We start from the raw sequence: 13,638 nt of genomic DNA, 5'->3' as shown, positions 1-13,638 counted from the left end.
TTTACCAGCTGCACATATAACGGAAGATGAGTATTTAAAATCTAAAAACAAACAAAAAAATGCCTTATGAAAAGAAGAAATACAAATGGCTAATAAACATTTTTAAAGTGTATATCATCTTAGCCATCAGGGAAATTCAATGTTAAATTGTTGAGATGTCTCAGTCATAATAGAATGACTGTCATAAGAAAACACATGACAGCCAATGCTGCCAAAAATATGGGGACAGAGCAACCCTTATCTATTGTTTAACTTCATATATGTGTGTGTGTGTGTGTGTGTACGCATGTATGTATTTATAATTTATATGTGTGCAATGTGTGTGTGTGTGTGTGTGTGTGTGTGTGAGAGAGAGAGAGAGAGAGAGAGAGAGAGGTTAATCAGCCATAAAGAAAAGTGAAATCATTAATGTTTTAGGAAAAATGAATGAAACTGGAAAATATACTGGGTGAACCAACCTCTTAGAAAGACAGACTGCATATTTTCCCTCACATGTGGCTTACCGGCTTCTAATTTTCATATGTGCACACACATGAGAGTTTATACAGAGCCCAAGGAGCTACATGGGGCCATGAGAGGTTATTGAGGTTTGAAAGATGGTTGTTCAAGGTTAATAGAATGTGTGTGATATAAAAATGTAGCAGGATAAACAGGAGGTAGAAAGATTTAAGCAGAGGCCAGGGAGACAGAGATGGGAGAGAGAGAGAGAAGTAGGGTAAATCAACCAAAACTAAGTATGCATGACAAAGCCAGAAGGAGCACTGAAAGTGAGCTAATTAAAGATAAAATAAAAACTCGGAGGGAGGTACCCTGTGAGGGCAGATAAAGCTTCACTTAGAAGTCATAGGTTATTAAACAAAAATGCCAGAACCAGACATCAGTTGCCTTTCTATGTTTTCTTGGTCAGAGAGGCTCAGGAGTCCCCAAAATAGCACAGGCAATTGCCACTCCTGTTGGTTGCCCACAGAACTAGATGGTAAAAACCTGTTGATGAGGATATCTTGTGCTCTGGGAAAAGGTCATAGAGAAATCAAGCTCCGGTTGAACTTCTCCCTACAGGATAGTCATTATAATGCCAGAAGGTTCGTGCAGGATTCTGGGAAATTGTTATCAATGGTCTTAGTATAGCCCTTGGGCACAGTACTCTTGACCTATCAGGTAAGATGAGAGCACTGATGCAATAGTGTTAAATCAACCATGTTGAGAATGGATTTGGGGTCTTCTCCACAGGACAGAATTCGTTCTGGTGATGTAAACCTAGTCAGAAGCTTCAGTTGGGGAGGTCACACAGCCTAGTCAAGAATCTATTGCTGTGGCATTGCTAAAATGGACATACTGTACCTGTCAGTGTGTCCTGGAAATAAGTGCATTTAGGCCCATAGATTAATGGACTTTTGTCAGCTTTAGTTGGGGAAGCTTCTTTTGGTAGTGGCAGAGGTTACTGCAGAGACTGATAACTGGTCAAAGTATTAAGAATAAACTGACTATTAAATGCTCATCTCTAAATGGAACATATATAAAACCATCAAGGAACATGAGGAGGGGGGGGGGACAAATGCAGCAGCCAGGGGAAGAGGTTGAGTGTTGGGACTATTGAGGGATTCTGTCTGTTGAGCACCCCATGGCCATTGCATTCTTGAAGTCACAGCAGCTGTGATTACAGAAGCTACACAAAATCGAGTCTGCCAAGTCCTTCCATGGAGGGACAGAGGCTCATAACCTCCCACCCTTTAATAAGATCTATGGGCAGTTAATGGTTGCTGAGTGTGGTGGTTTGAATAGGAACAGCGCCCATAGACTCATGTGTTTAGATGCGTGGCCCACAGGGAGTGACACTTTTATGAAATGTGGCCTTGTTGGAGGAAGTGGGTCATTGTGGCAGCAGGCTCAAGCTAGTTCTAGTGCCACTTCTATGTCTGCTGCCGCAGACCAAGATGTAGACCTCTCAGCTCCTTCTCCAGCACCATGTCTGCCTGGATGCTCTCATGCTTGCCACCACGACAATACCAGCTTGAACCTCTGAAACTGCAGGCCAGCCCCAATTAAATGTTCCCCTTTCTAAGAGTTGCCATGGTCATGGTGTTTCTTCATAGCAATGAAACCCTACATAAGACACTGAGGGAGGGAGAAACATTTTCTGCAGTGGGATAGCTGCTGGTAAAGTGCCTATACCCCTGTAAATAAGCCTCATCTATGTTCCTGTGAGGAACCCTAATGAGGTTCATTGGGTCTAGAAGCAAACAAAAGGAGACATAGAAGCAGCAGAGGTGGGGGTAGGAATTGGCAGGTGTGGGAGGGTGACAAGAGTAAGTCATGGGGTGTAAATATGATCTAAATGCATTAAATACATGTATGTACATGTCACAGTGAAACCCACTATTGTGTATAAACTTATAAAAGAATAGGATTTTTTTTCAGTAGGTTATATTGTTGAGCTTCAATATATTTAAGAGAGAAATGTGTTAGTTTCTTCTTAAAAAATTATGTTTATTATCTGATAATATAACAATAGTATGTGCTTAAAGGGTCAAACCCTGGGCTCTATCTTTAATAATTCCTGCAAATTTTATTTCTGACCTTAAGTAGATAACGTGATATTTATGATATAAATATGGAAGAAAGAAGTATAAATTTTCAGTCCTTGAATCTTTAGAGACTGGGGCAGGAGGATTATTTGAGTACATAATTTGGAGACTAGTTAAGGAAACTTGTGAGATCCTTCCAACAAGAACAACAAAACAGGGGCTGAGGAGTTAGCTCAGTGGATAAAGTGGCTGGCAGGCAAGCATGAGAACCTGAGTTCAATCCCCAGAGCTGGATCTGGAGGTCCCAGCACAGAGGAGGCAGATCCCCAGGGCTTCCTCCCAGTCAGCCTAGCCTACCTACTTGGTGAGCCTACCAATCAGTACAGGACCCTGTATCAGAACACAAAGTAGATGATGTCCAAGGAATGACACCCCAATGTGACCTCTGCCATCTGTGTACATGTTCATACCTGTACAAACATGTTCCTATATACACACAAAGGAGAAATAAGTAAATAAAATGCAAGAGATAAAAAACGATACAGTGTGAGATGTGTTTCTCTTTGTTACCAGATCACTTTTGGCCAGAAAGAAATCTGTGTGTGTGTGTGTGTGTGTGTGTGTGTGTGTGTGTGTGTGTGTGTGTGTGTGTGTGTGCGCGCGCGTGCGCGCGTGCGAGAGAGAGAGAGAGAGAGAGAGAGAGTGCTCCTTTCTCCTCTCTCCCTCTGTGTGCTTGTGTGGTAGATGCATGACTGTGCTACGTATGTAATATGTAAATATGTGTGTGAATGCACATAGGTGGAGGTCAGAGCAGGCCATTGTATCTCTTCCTCTATTGATCTCCACCTTATTTCCTTGAGACAGGATCTCTCACTGAACTGGAAGCTTGCCGTTTTGTCTAGGCGGGCTGGCTGGTGACCTCTTGAGACCTGCTTGTCTCTGTTCTCCAGTGTTAGGGGTACAGGTACTTGCAGCTATGCCTAGCTTTATACACAGGTGTGAGGAAGTCCTCACCAACAAGCCATTTCCCCAGGCCCTTGAACTGTATTTGTTTTATTTATGTAGTTTTTGGAGGTATCCTGGGGAGTAGGGTTTTCTTTTGCAGTTCATGCTAGCTTAGATCTCAAGATTCTGATTCTGCCTGCCAAGTTGTAGTCATCATTTTGTTTTTTGACTCATCTCATTTAGATCAATCAGACATTTAGCTTCTTCTCTACCTGTCAGATTCAGTTGTCACCTAGAAGAGCTATTTCTTCCCACTGGACTCTTTCAATACAGGACTTCCAAAAGGGAAAATTTCAACATAATGAAACCCTCATTTGAACAAAACATCTTCTTGGTTTTGTCAGTGAAGAGGATGATTTGTGTATGAAAGGCTTCCATTTTTTTAATCTTGTCATGTGAGAGAATGTCAAACTCTGCTTCAATCCAATTGTAATAGAGACTTCTCCCTATCTCGAATCTTCTTGCTGTTTTTTGGGGGGGTTGTTTTTGTTTTGTTTTTTGTTTTTGTTATTTTGTTTGTTTGTTTTTGAGGCGGTGGATGGGGTCTCATTATGCAACCTAGAATGGAACTTCAACTTCCCCTCCTCCTGCCTCAGACACCTCAGTGCTGTGACTGTTGGTATGCCACTCCCACCCCCAGTCACCCCCTTTTCTTTAACATGGTTCTCTATCCTTAAACCTATGAATTTACACTTTGAGAAGTTGCTCAGTGTCTCTGTGTCTATGTTTGTCTTCTCAGAGCTTTTTTCTGAGCTCGTTAAGGCTGCAATACGTAGACACAGTCACAGCATGAAATCCGTGGGAGGGAGAGAGGAGAAAGGATCTCTCTCTCTCTCTCTCTCTCTCTCTCTCTCTCTCTCTCTCTCACACATACACACATACACACACACACACACACACACACACACACACACACACACACACACTGGGATTTTATGTAATCCCAGCTACTTGGGAAGATCACCCCTTTAAGGCAAGCCTGAGCAACTTTGTGAGACACAGCCAAACCCAAAGATTTAAAAAGAAACTCTGTATCTCCAGCTCGGTGCAGGGACCCTCGGTTCAGTGTTCCATACAGAAAGACAACAAGCCATGCTGGATATAATGGTGTTAGGGAACATTGGTGTGTGGTGGTTTCCAGTCCATGTAACTTGCTGAGGTGCATAGTTTGCCTTAGGACTGGGGACACCGGAAGTGATCCTTCAAACAGAGTTACAAATGGCTATTCAGTGAAACAGGCTATCTGTGCTTGTGAAGGTCGTTCTTACACAATCCTAGAGGAAAATGTTTTTGACAATCCTGAAGGTCTGCAGTCCTCCCTGCAATGAGTGCTGTACTGAGACTGTAAGAAGAGTGTGGTGGAGAAGGTATGAGCTAAAGTATTCTCCACACATTTTAGTAGTTCACAGTATGACCCCTTTCCAGTGAGGGCTGTCAGTATTTCTTAGAGTTAATCCTACTTGCTGGATTCACTGAGTTTATATTAAACTATACGGCATCTTATACCAAGGCCTCAGGGTTTTTCTAGTTGTATCACTATATATTTTTAATAATAAGACATGTGCTAACTAATAGGAACAGTGTTTTCATTTCTCATTATAGATACTGTGACCAGGATCTGATTAAGATCAGCTGTTTGCTTGATACACAATTCTTACTTTCTCAGGAGTTCCACCAACAAGGGTCGATATCAAGCGTCTCTAGAACTATCAGATCCCTTATGTTTAATCTTCCTGCCGCTGTCCAGCCTCAGTAAAGGATTCTCCTATTTATTAGTTATTTAAAAAAACAAAATAAAATAAAACAAAAAAGCATAAAACCTGGCTAGGGATGGTGATGCTTACCTTTAATCCAAGTACGGGGGTAGGGGGTGTGGGGGAGCAGGCCGACCTCTGAGTTCAAGACCAGCCTGGTCTACATAGTGAGTTCCAGAACAGGAAGGACTACACAGAGAGGCAGAAACAAAAACGAAACAAAACAAACAAATCAAAACCTTGATACTCTTCAAATGGTTACAAATGTAGCCTTTTACCAACATGATGTTGTACTTCATATGTACCGGATTGTCTAGAACCAAGAGACATACCAAAGAAATAATGTTCTTCTAAAAATCTGAATTGTCTATGAAACACTGATGTTTTATTTCAGTATCTGTTCTCGTAATAAATTTTATCACAACAGAAAGCCCCAAAGGCTCAGTGGTTAGACATTCTCAGTTAGGTCATGTGATAGTTTCATTATTTTGCTTTTTACCCCAACGCCACTCATTAGGTTAGTTATAAAGCAAGACCTTGAGATAGTGATGGCAGCCGAGGGGAAGCTTTCCTCTTGCTTCCTACCTAGAGACAAAAGCAGAAAGAAGAGCTGAGATCCTAACCAGGAACGTGCTTCCCATGCAAGCACGAGGTTCTCCGTTTCATCCCCAGCATCCACGAAAAACTTCAGCATGATGATAATCCCAACTATGGGGGTAGAGAATGGCAGATCATTAGAGCTTGCTAGCCAGCCACCCTAGTCTAATTAGACCCTGTCTTAAAAGAGAAGGTGGATGGTTGCTGGGTTACAGTAGTCAAGGTTGCCACATGTACAGCACATGCACATACACATGCATCAACATACAAATGTGCACACCCACATGTGCTTACTCATATCCACACACACATGCATAGGCACACACACACTCATGCACAGGCAGGCACACACACACACACACACACACACACACACACACACACACTCATGCACAGGCACACATAAATCAAACAAAACAAAAGCTAGAAAGAAAAGAGTGTGGTGCAGAAGTCAGCTGTAGCTGGCTTGTTACTCTTCTGTCCCTACGATGATATAACCAATGTGTCTTCGAATCTTATAATTGTCTTTAGGTATCTGTAATTCTTTTTTTTTTTTTCTTTTTTTCGGAGCTGGGGACCGAACCCAGGGCCTTGTGCTTGCTAGGCAAGCGCTCTACGGTATCTGTAATTCTTAACAAATTTGCTTTTAAGCAATTTACTCTGTTGAAAACTAGTAGAAATATGACCCATTTTATTTCTTCGCCCTGGCTTTAGAAGTATATGCTTAATCTGACAGTCACTTTCAGATGGACAAGTAATGAATCAAGAGAATAGTTCCACTTCTCACTCATGGGGAATCAGGTACAGTCATTTGACTCATCAATTTCTTTCAATTAGGAAATGTCACTGTACATGTACCATAAGGTGCTTATGAGATGCTGGGATCCGCAGAGAAAAGGTGACAACTGCAAGATTAAAATCTCATTTAACATACAGTTTTATAAAACTTCCAACATTTTTATTTCATTTCAGACCATAGAAACTATACCTCCCTTCCAAATCACACATCTCTCTTAGGTCTTTCTATCCATTTTTCTTTTGTGCTACTGGGGACAGAACCTAGTAGGGCACTTCGGCAGGGGAGCACATGCCTGACTGCTGAGAAAAGCACCAGCTGGTTTTTTGTTTGTTTGTTTGTTTGTTTTGTTTTGTTTTTAATGAAATACTTTACTAAAAAGTTTGGTAGTATCTGTTTCTGGTCACAATGCTAAATAAAATAAGTAAAAAGAAACATCCAATATTGGATTTAACTTAGCAGACTTTTTCCCGGTTAAATTTAAAAATATCATACCTGGAAACTACAATAAATTAAATTAATTAGAAAGTTGATTACTCTACTTTGGTTAAGCGTAATAAACCTGTCTACACCATTGATTTTCTAAGATTGATTAATGTTATCATTCTAAACTATTCTGAGTAAATGGAAAGTCTGATACGAGGTGTGAATAACAGGTTTTGTTTGAATAGCTAAAAACATACAGAAAGTTTTTATAAAAAACGTTTCAGATTGAGAGAAAAATTGAGTTGACTTTATAGTTCCCATATACTTCATGTGATCTACTTGTTGAATTATTGAAACATATTGATACATTATTAAATAAGTATATCGCTTATTAAGATATCCTAGTTTTACCCAATGTCCTAACTTTTGCCCCAGTATTCTGCTAAAAAAACTTACCAGAATTGGTTATTGTAACTTTGTGGGCGCTGGTTAGCTATGACTTTTGTTTTTCATAAATTTCTTTGGTTTTGAGGAATACTGGTCAAGCAGTTTGTAAACTGTCCCTCTGCTGAAATTTGTCTGAGCTCCAATCCTAGCCACCACCCCACATGGCCAAATTGAAATACAGACGAGGGTTTTGGAGAAGGAATACAGAGGCAGCGTCGTTTCCTCAGACCACCACCAGGCTCCACTTGTCAGAAGAGGGTATCATAGGTCAGGTCGCAGTTACAAATGGAGAGCCTTGTGAGTGCTGGGAACTGAACTTGGTTCCTCTGAAAGAGAAACAAGTGTTCTCAATTATTGAGATATGAATTACTGGTTCATATGCAGCCTGGTTTTTATTTGACATATTTATTTATAGCCCAATATCACTTCATTTTAAGGTGTGAAATAGTCCAGCTTTGCCCACTGGGAGTTTTACCACTTGCTCCCAATGTCCCTTTGAAACACCTGAATTACTGATTGTTGTGTATCCATATGTTTTAGCATTTCTAAATAGTATTATTACCGTACAATTTTCCAGGTTTATTTAAGCATGGCTGACAAGCTTTTAAAAATGTATATTCTGGTTTCTGAAAATTAGGGGAATTTTGTTTGTTTGTGTTTGTTTCTGTTGTTCAAGACAGGGTTTTTGGCTGTCCTGCAACTCACCCTGTAGACCAGACTGAACTTGAACTCAGAGATCCTCCTGCCTCTGCCTCCCAAGTGCTGGGAACGAAGGCTTATGCCACCATCAACCAGCTAATTTTGGGAATTTATAAACTGTTATCTCCTCCTCAAAATTAGTAATTCATACATGTATTTTTCTGCGTTAGATGTTATGAGATAGAGTTGTGAGTCAAGTGTGAGTTTAGCCCTGATTTCTGTTATTTCTAGTTGTACTGCACTGTTATTCTAATAGCGCTTACATTAAGAACAAGAACAGGAAAAGAACCTCAATAATAGTTTAAAACAAATGAACATTTATAAACATTAAACAATAATTTTGATACTATATAACCATATATGACTTGAGAAATTGCATCTCAAACACAGCATATAAGATATTCAGATTTGGAGAAAGGCTTCTTCCTTTCCTCTGGCGGCAACCATTAGGTGAGCCAAGATGGGTGCATACAAATACATCCATGAGCTATGGAGGAAGAAGCAATCTGACATGATGCACTTTCTTCTGAGCAATACCACCAGCTCTCTGAGCTGCAGAGGGGTTCCAGTCCCACCGGCCTGATAAAGCAGGAAGGCTGGGATACAAGGCTAAGCAAGTTTATGTCATTTACAGGATTCGTGTGCAACGTGGTGGTCACAAACACCCGATTCCTAAGGGTGCAACTTATGGCAAGCCTGTCCACCATGGTGCTAACCGGCTGAAATTTGCCGGAAGCCTTCAGTCTGCTGCTGAGGAGAGAGCTGGGAGCCATTGTGAGACTTTGAAGGTCCTGAATTCCTACTGGGTTGGTGAAGATTCCACATATAAATATTTTGAGGTTATCCTCATTAAGCCAGTCCATAAAGCTATCAGAAGAAATCCTGACACTCAGTGGATCACCAAACCAGTCCACAAGCACAGAGAGATTCGTGGGCTGACATCTGCTGGTTGCAGGAGCCGTGGCCTTGGAAAGGGCCACAAGGGCCACCACACTATTGGTGGATCTCACCATGTAGCATGGAGAAGGCGCGATATTCTCTAGCTCCACCGTTACCACTGATACACGTAATATTTGTAAAATTCATATCCATAAACAATGTAAGATGGTCAAAAAATACTCAGGTTCATGATCATCATAGGCATTTGGAATTCACTTGATAGACCAATTATTTATGGGAATACTTGTAAATCTGAACTGTGGACTTGGTGTTGTTATGGGGATGATGATGAAACTCCAGGAGGTACAGAGGCTACAAAAGCCCTCTCCCGGTGAACTATAATGCTAGCCTGAGTACGAATGCTTCCTTATGACATGATGAATGTGATAACTTACATCAGTTAACAGTGGCATTCTTGTAAGTAGTAAAATGAGAGTATGCATGCCAATATCAGCAAAGTATAAAATTAAATAGCATAACACCTAACATATGTGTTTGATCCTTAATGCTCAATATAAAGATGGTCACAGATAAACACCAACGTGGCACACAGTAAGCCTGGCAATGTTCCCCGGTATACGTCACAATACTCAGAAATCTCGGTGTGTGCAGGAAAGGTGCCTTTGATGTTGGGTGTGTATGATCCCAAGAGATGGCTGAGTCTCTGGGTAGCTCTATATTAGGCTTTAGAGCCACCCCGCTGCTCTCTCCTATAAGATCACACTGGGGCCCACTGTTTAAGCTTTACTGGTTAAGAAAAAAAAATACACAAGCTTTGAATGTTTCTGTCATTACCCTGCAGTCAGTTTGCCTTGGTTTTTTGCATCGTGCTCAGCTTTCCTCTGGGACCTCTTATGTGGGACCTCTGCTCCCACATAGGTCTGTAGCCTTTAAAGAAGCAGAGGTTAGAAGAGAAGACGTGAATAGAATCTCTCTAGTTCCAAGAAGACAAGAACTGTTCCTCATAGTTTCTTATCAACGGGACAAAGTGCATCACTATACGAGAGTTTTGCTTTCATAAAAAAGACAGAATCTTGCAGCTTAAATGGCATTTAAGTATGGTAAACATAAAATGAGTTGATTTCTCTAATGCTGTTTTTATATTTTAATATTGAATTCTCCATTGCAACATGCTTTTCCCCCCTTTTGCATGGTTCTTGGGATAATAGTATTAAGTATTGTGCAATTTCAGTTTCACAATAACTCAGGAGAAGAAAAGGAAAATGGTCCAGGTAGCAAACAGTCATTCACAGAGAGCAGAGAGACTAGATTTTGAAGCTCTGCATTTTGTGATCTCTCTATAATACTAGTGTTTTCCAAAATGAAACTGATGTAAAGATGTTTAATAGCAACATAGACATAATTAGCACATCCACACAATAATTTCATAACTGTCAGTTTAAAATTAGAGCAGGTGGGTTGGGGAAGTGGCTCAGTGGTTAAGAGCACTGACTGCTCTTCCAGAGGTCCTGAGTTCAATTCCCAGCAATCACAGGGTGGCTCACACCCATCTGTAGTGGAATCTGATGCCCTTTTCTGGTGTGTCTGAAGACAACTACACACACACACACACACACACACACACACACAATCTTTTCAAAAATGTTTTTTTTTAAAACAGGATAAATCTTTAAAATTAGAGCAGGATAGATATTGATCCTGTATGAAACTGAGTCAATTCATAAAAATACAAATGTTGATCAAATACTGGAATTGATGGTATGGAAGAAATCCTATTGTGCCAGGAAGCCAAGTCATCAAGGAGCTGACTCCGGTCTAAGCACTTTAGGGTCTCTTTATTACAGATTCAGGCTTGGGCCTACTCACGCCAGACCCACAGGATGGTTTGGCAGCCCCTGATGCTCATCAGGACAAGGTTTTATAGGAAGTGGCAACCAAGGGAGGGAGTTTCCATTCTGGCAAGCATCTAGTTGAATGCCTATTGTAAACTGACAGATGGGTGCTGTGAAGCAAGACAGAAAACAATTGCAAACGGTATGGAAGTACATCTGGAACAGTCGGGCTAATCTTTGATAACTGTTGCTAGGAAGTGGCCAGGGAGTGACTCTGCTGAGCACAAGACGACGGGTCCCTCCTGGAACTTGAGTTTAGCTATAGGTCAAGTTCTCAGGCTTTTTTTTTCTTTTAAGATGGAGGCCAGCTCCAAGATGGAGTAGGTATGGCCTCTTAATAAGTGTTTAGGAAGTACTGAAGCAAAAGTCATGCTAGATAATAAATGAAATAAGGGCATTTTGAAAGGAGATCAGGCAGGAAGGCAAAATGGAAACAAAACAGCAGCTAGCATAACAATAAAAAGTAAAAACAATGGAATAAATAAAAAGTTGATGTTTTTGAAAATTTCAAAAGACTCAACCATATAACTAGTCAAGTTGTATATACTACATAATTATAAACACTTTAATGACAAATATGTTATGTTAGATGTTGAACATTTAAAAATGTAAGATCCAGGTTGGAGAGATTACTCAGGAGGGAGAGGTGCTTACCTTAACCCTGAAGGTCTGAGCTCAACCCCTGGAGACCCAGGTGGTAGAAGGCAAGAACGGATGCTCACAGGTTTATTCTCCACTCTCCCCAAGTGTGCTTTCCCCTGACTCACACTGTTACACTGTTACAGAACTACAGTCGGTGCTGGAAAGCACAGTGACTGAGCTAGCCCTGACTCCTCATCACCCCTATGGAAGAAGGCAGTACATGGCGGGAAATCACACACACACACACACACACACACACACACACACACACACACACGCCTTGACTGTGATTTACTATGAAGCAAGATTCAATAAAAGTACCCATTACAGCACCTATAAATAATTTATGGGTGGTTCATGAAATCAATCTAGTGGCTTAACATCAGAATTTTTTTTTAACAAAAGTAACGATAGAAAATAGAATCAATCATAGACAGTAAGAACCGTCAAGCATTAGTGAACCTCCACTTAGTCCATGTTTTCAGTAGATAAACAGATACACATCTAAATACCTAGGATACATCATCCCAAGAAGTTAAATAATTTATATAACAAGAGGCAATGTGGAATGCATAAAAGACTAGAATGTTTAACTTTAGCCAAGGAAGACCTCCATGCCCATGTCTTTTTTGTTCAAGACCTCTTGGAATTCTGGGATCCATATTATTTGTTAGATAAACATTCTAGACTGAAATAATATTCAGTACAAAAACCTTGGTATAGCCTGCTTGTTTGAAGCAAGAGCAACATGAATGAAAGAAAGAGGGGGGAAGATTGGCAGGTGATGGGCAAAGAGCCTTTTGGAGAGACCAATCTGCATAGGGCCTGATACATCACAATAGACAATCTACATAGAGCCTGATACATCACAATGCACAATCTGTATAGGGCCTGATACAACACAACAAGGCCTTTTGTTTTGATCCTAAGTGAAATGGGAAGCCCTTAGATCATATTGAACAGACAAGGCTGAACTGTATTTACAGAGGACCACATGGTTTTTCTATGTAATTGTTGTGTGAGCGATATCATCTGCCCGAGAGACTGGTAATGTTTCTCTCCTAAGTCTTTGTCCAGTGTTCACAACACCATTTTTATTGTCTAGTAAGTCAAGATCTGCTACCTTATGAGCCATTTCATACTGGGTACACACGCAAACATACATCTTACAGTCTCAGTAAAAGAATGTAATCATTTTAAGGATTTTGTAAGCTAAGCACATTTGGTATATTTTTATTTTTAATCCTACTTCAGTGTCAACGATGTTTTAATAGTTGCTGATTTGTGAAATAAAATATTTAGGCACGTTAAAAAAAGATGTTACTAAAATAGAATCAAATTCTAAGTTTACTGATTAAGATGTATAATTTGACTTGATATAATAATCCAAACAAACTGAAAACTATTTAACTTGTTTTAAAGAACTTTCACAGTTGTTTTAAGTAAATATTTTAAGAGGCAGGCTCTCATACTGTAGTCCAGACTAGGCTAAAACTCATTATGTATTCAAGACTGGTCTTGAAGTTATGGCAATCCTCCTGCTTCAACTCCTAGGTGCTTTGATTATAGGCATGAGTCACCAACCAAACTCTTTTGTTCCTATTATAAAGATAAAGGTTACAGAAAATACACAAAAGTACAAGGATGGTAAGCACAATTGCCTGTAGTCATATTGCTGATATGATATCAGTCTTTATCTTCATAAAAACGCTACCTGTTGCCCCTACCTATACTTAATGCACATTTTAATCATTAGAATATTATTACATTAATAATGGGTAGCAATTATTGACCATTTACTACGAGTCAAGTACTTTGAATCTGTCCTCTCAATCACCTCCAGGGTGCTCTGAGAACAGTTACTTTTTTTTTTTTTTTATTAACTTGAGTATTTCTTATTTACATTTAGAATGTTATTCCCTTTCCCGGTTTCCGGGCCAAAACCCCCCTAACCC

At 40.2% G+C, this 13,638-nt stretch overlaps 1 pseudogene; it reads left to right on the top strand.

Annotated features, from left to right (window-relative positions):
* Positions 1 to 8,709: 8,709 nt before the first annotated feature.
* Rpl15-ps11 (ribosomal protein L15, pseudogene 11) lies at positions 8,710 to 11,856 on the top strand (annotated as a pseudogene).
* Positions 11,857 to 13,638: the final 1,782 nt, after the last annotated feature.

This window comes from Rattus norvegicus, chromosome 18 (genome assembly GCF_036323735.1).
Source record: "Rattus norvegicus strain BN/NHsdMcwi chromosome 18, GRCr8, whole genome shotgun sequence".
NCBI lineage: Eukaryota > Metazoa > Chordata > Mammalia > Rodentia > Muridae > Rattus > Rattus norvegicus.
Note: the sequence above shows the minus strand (reverse complement) of the source record. Positions and strands in the feature narration are given on the sequence as shown.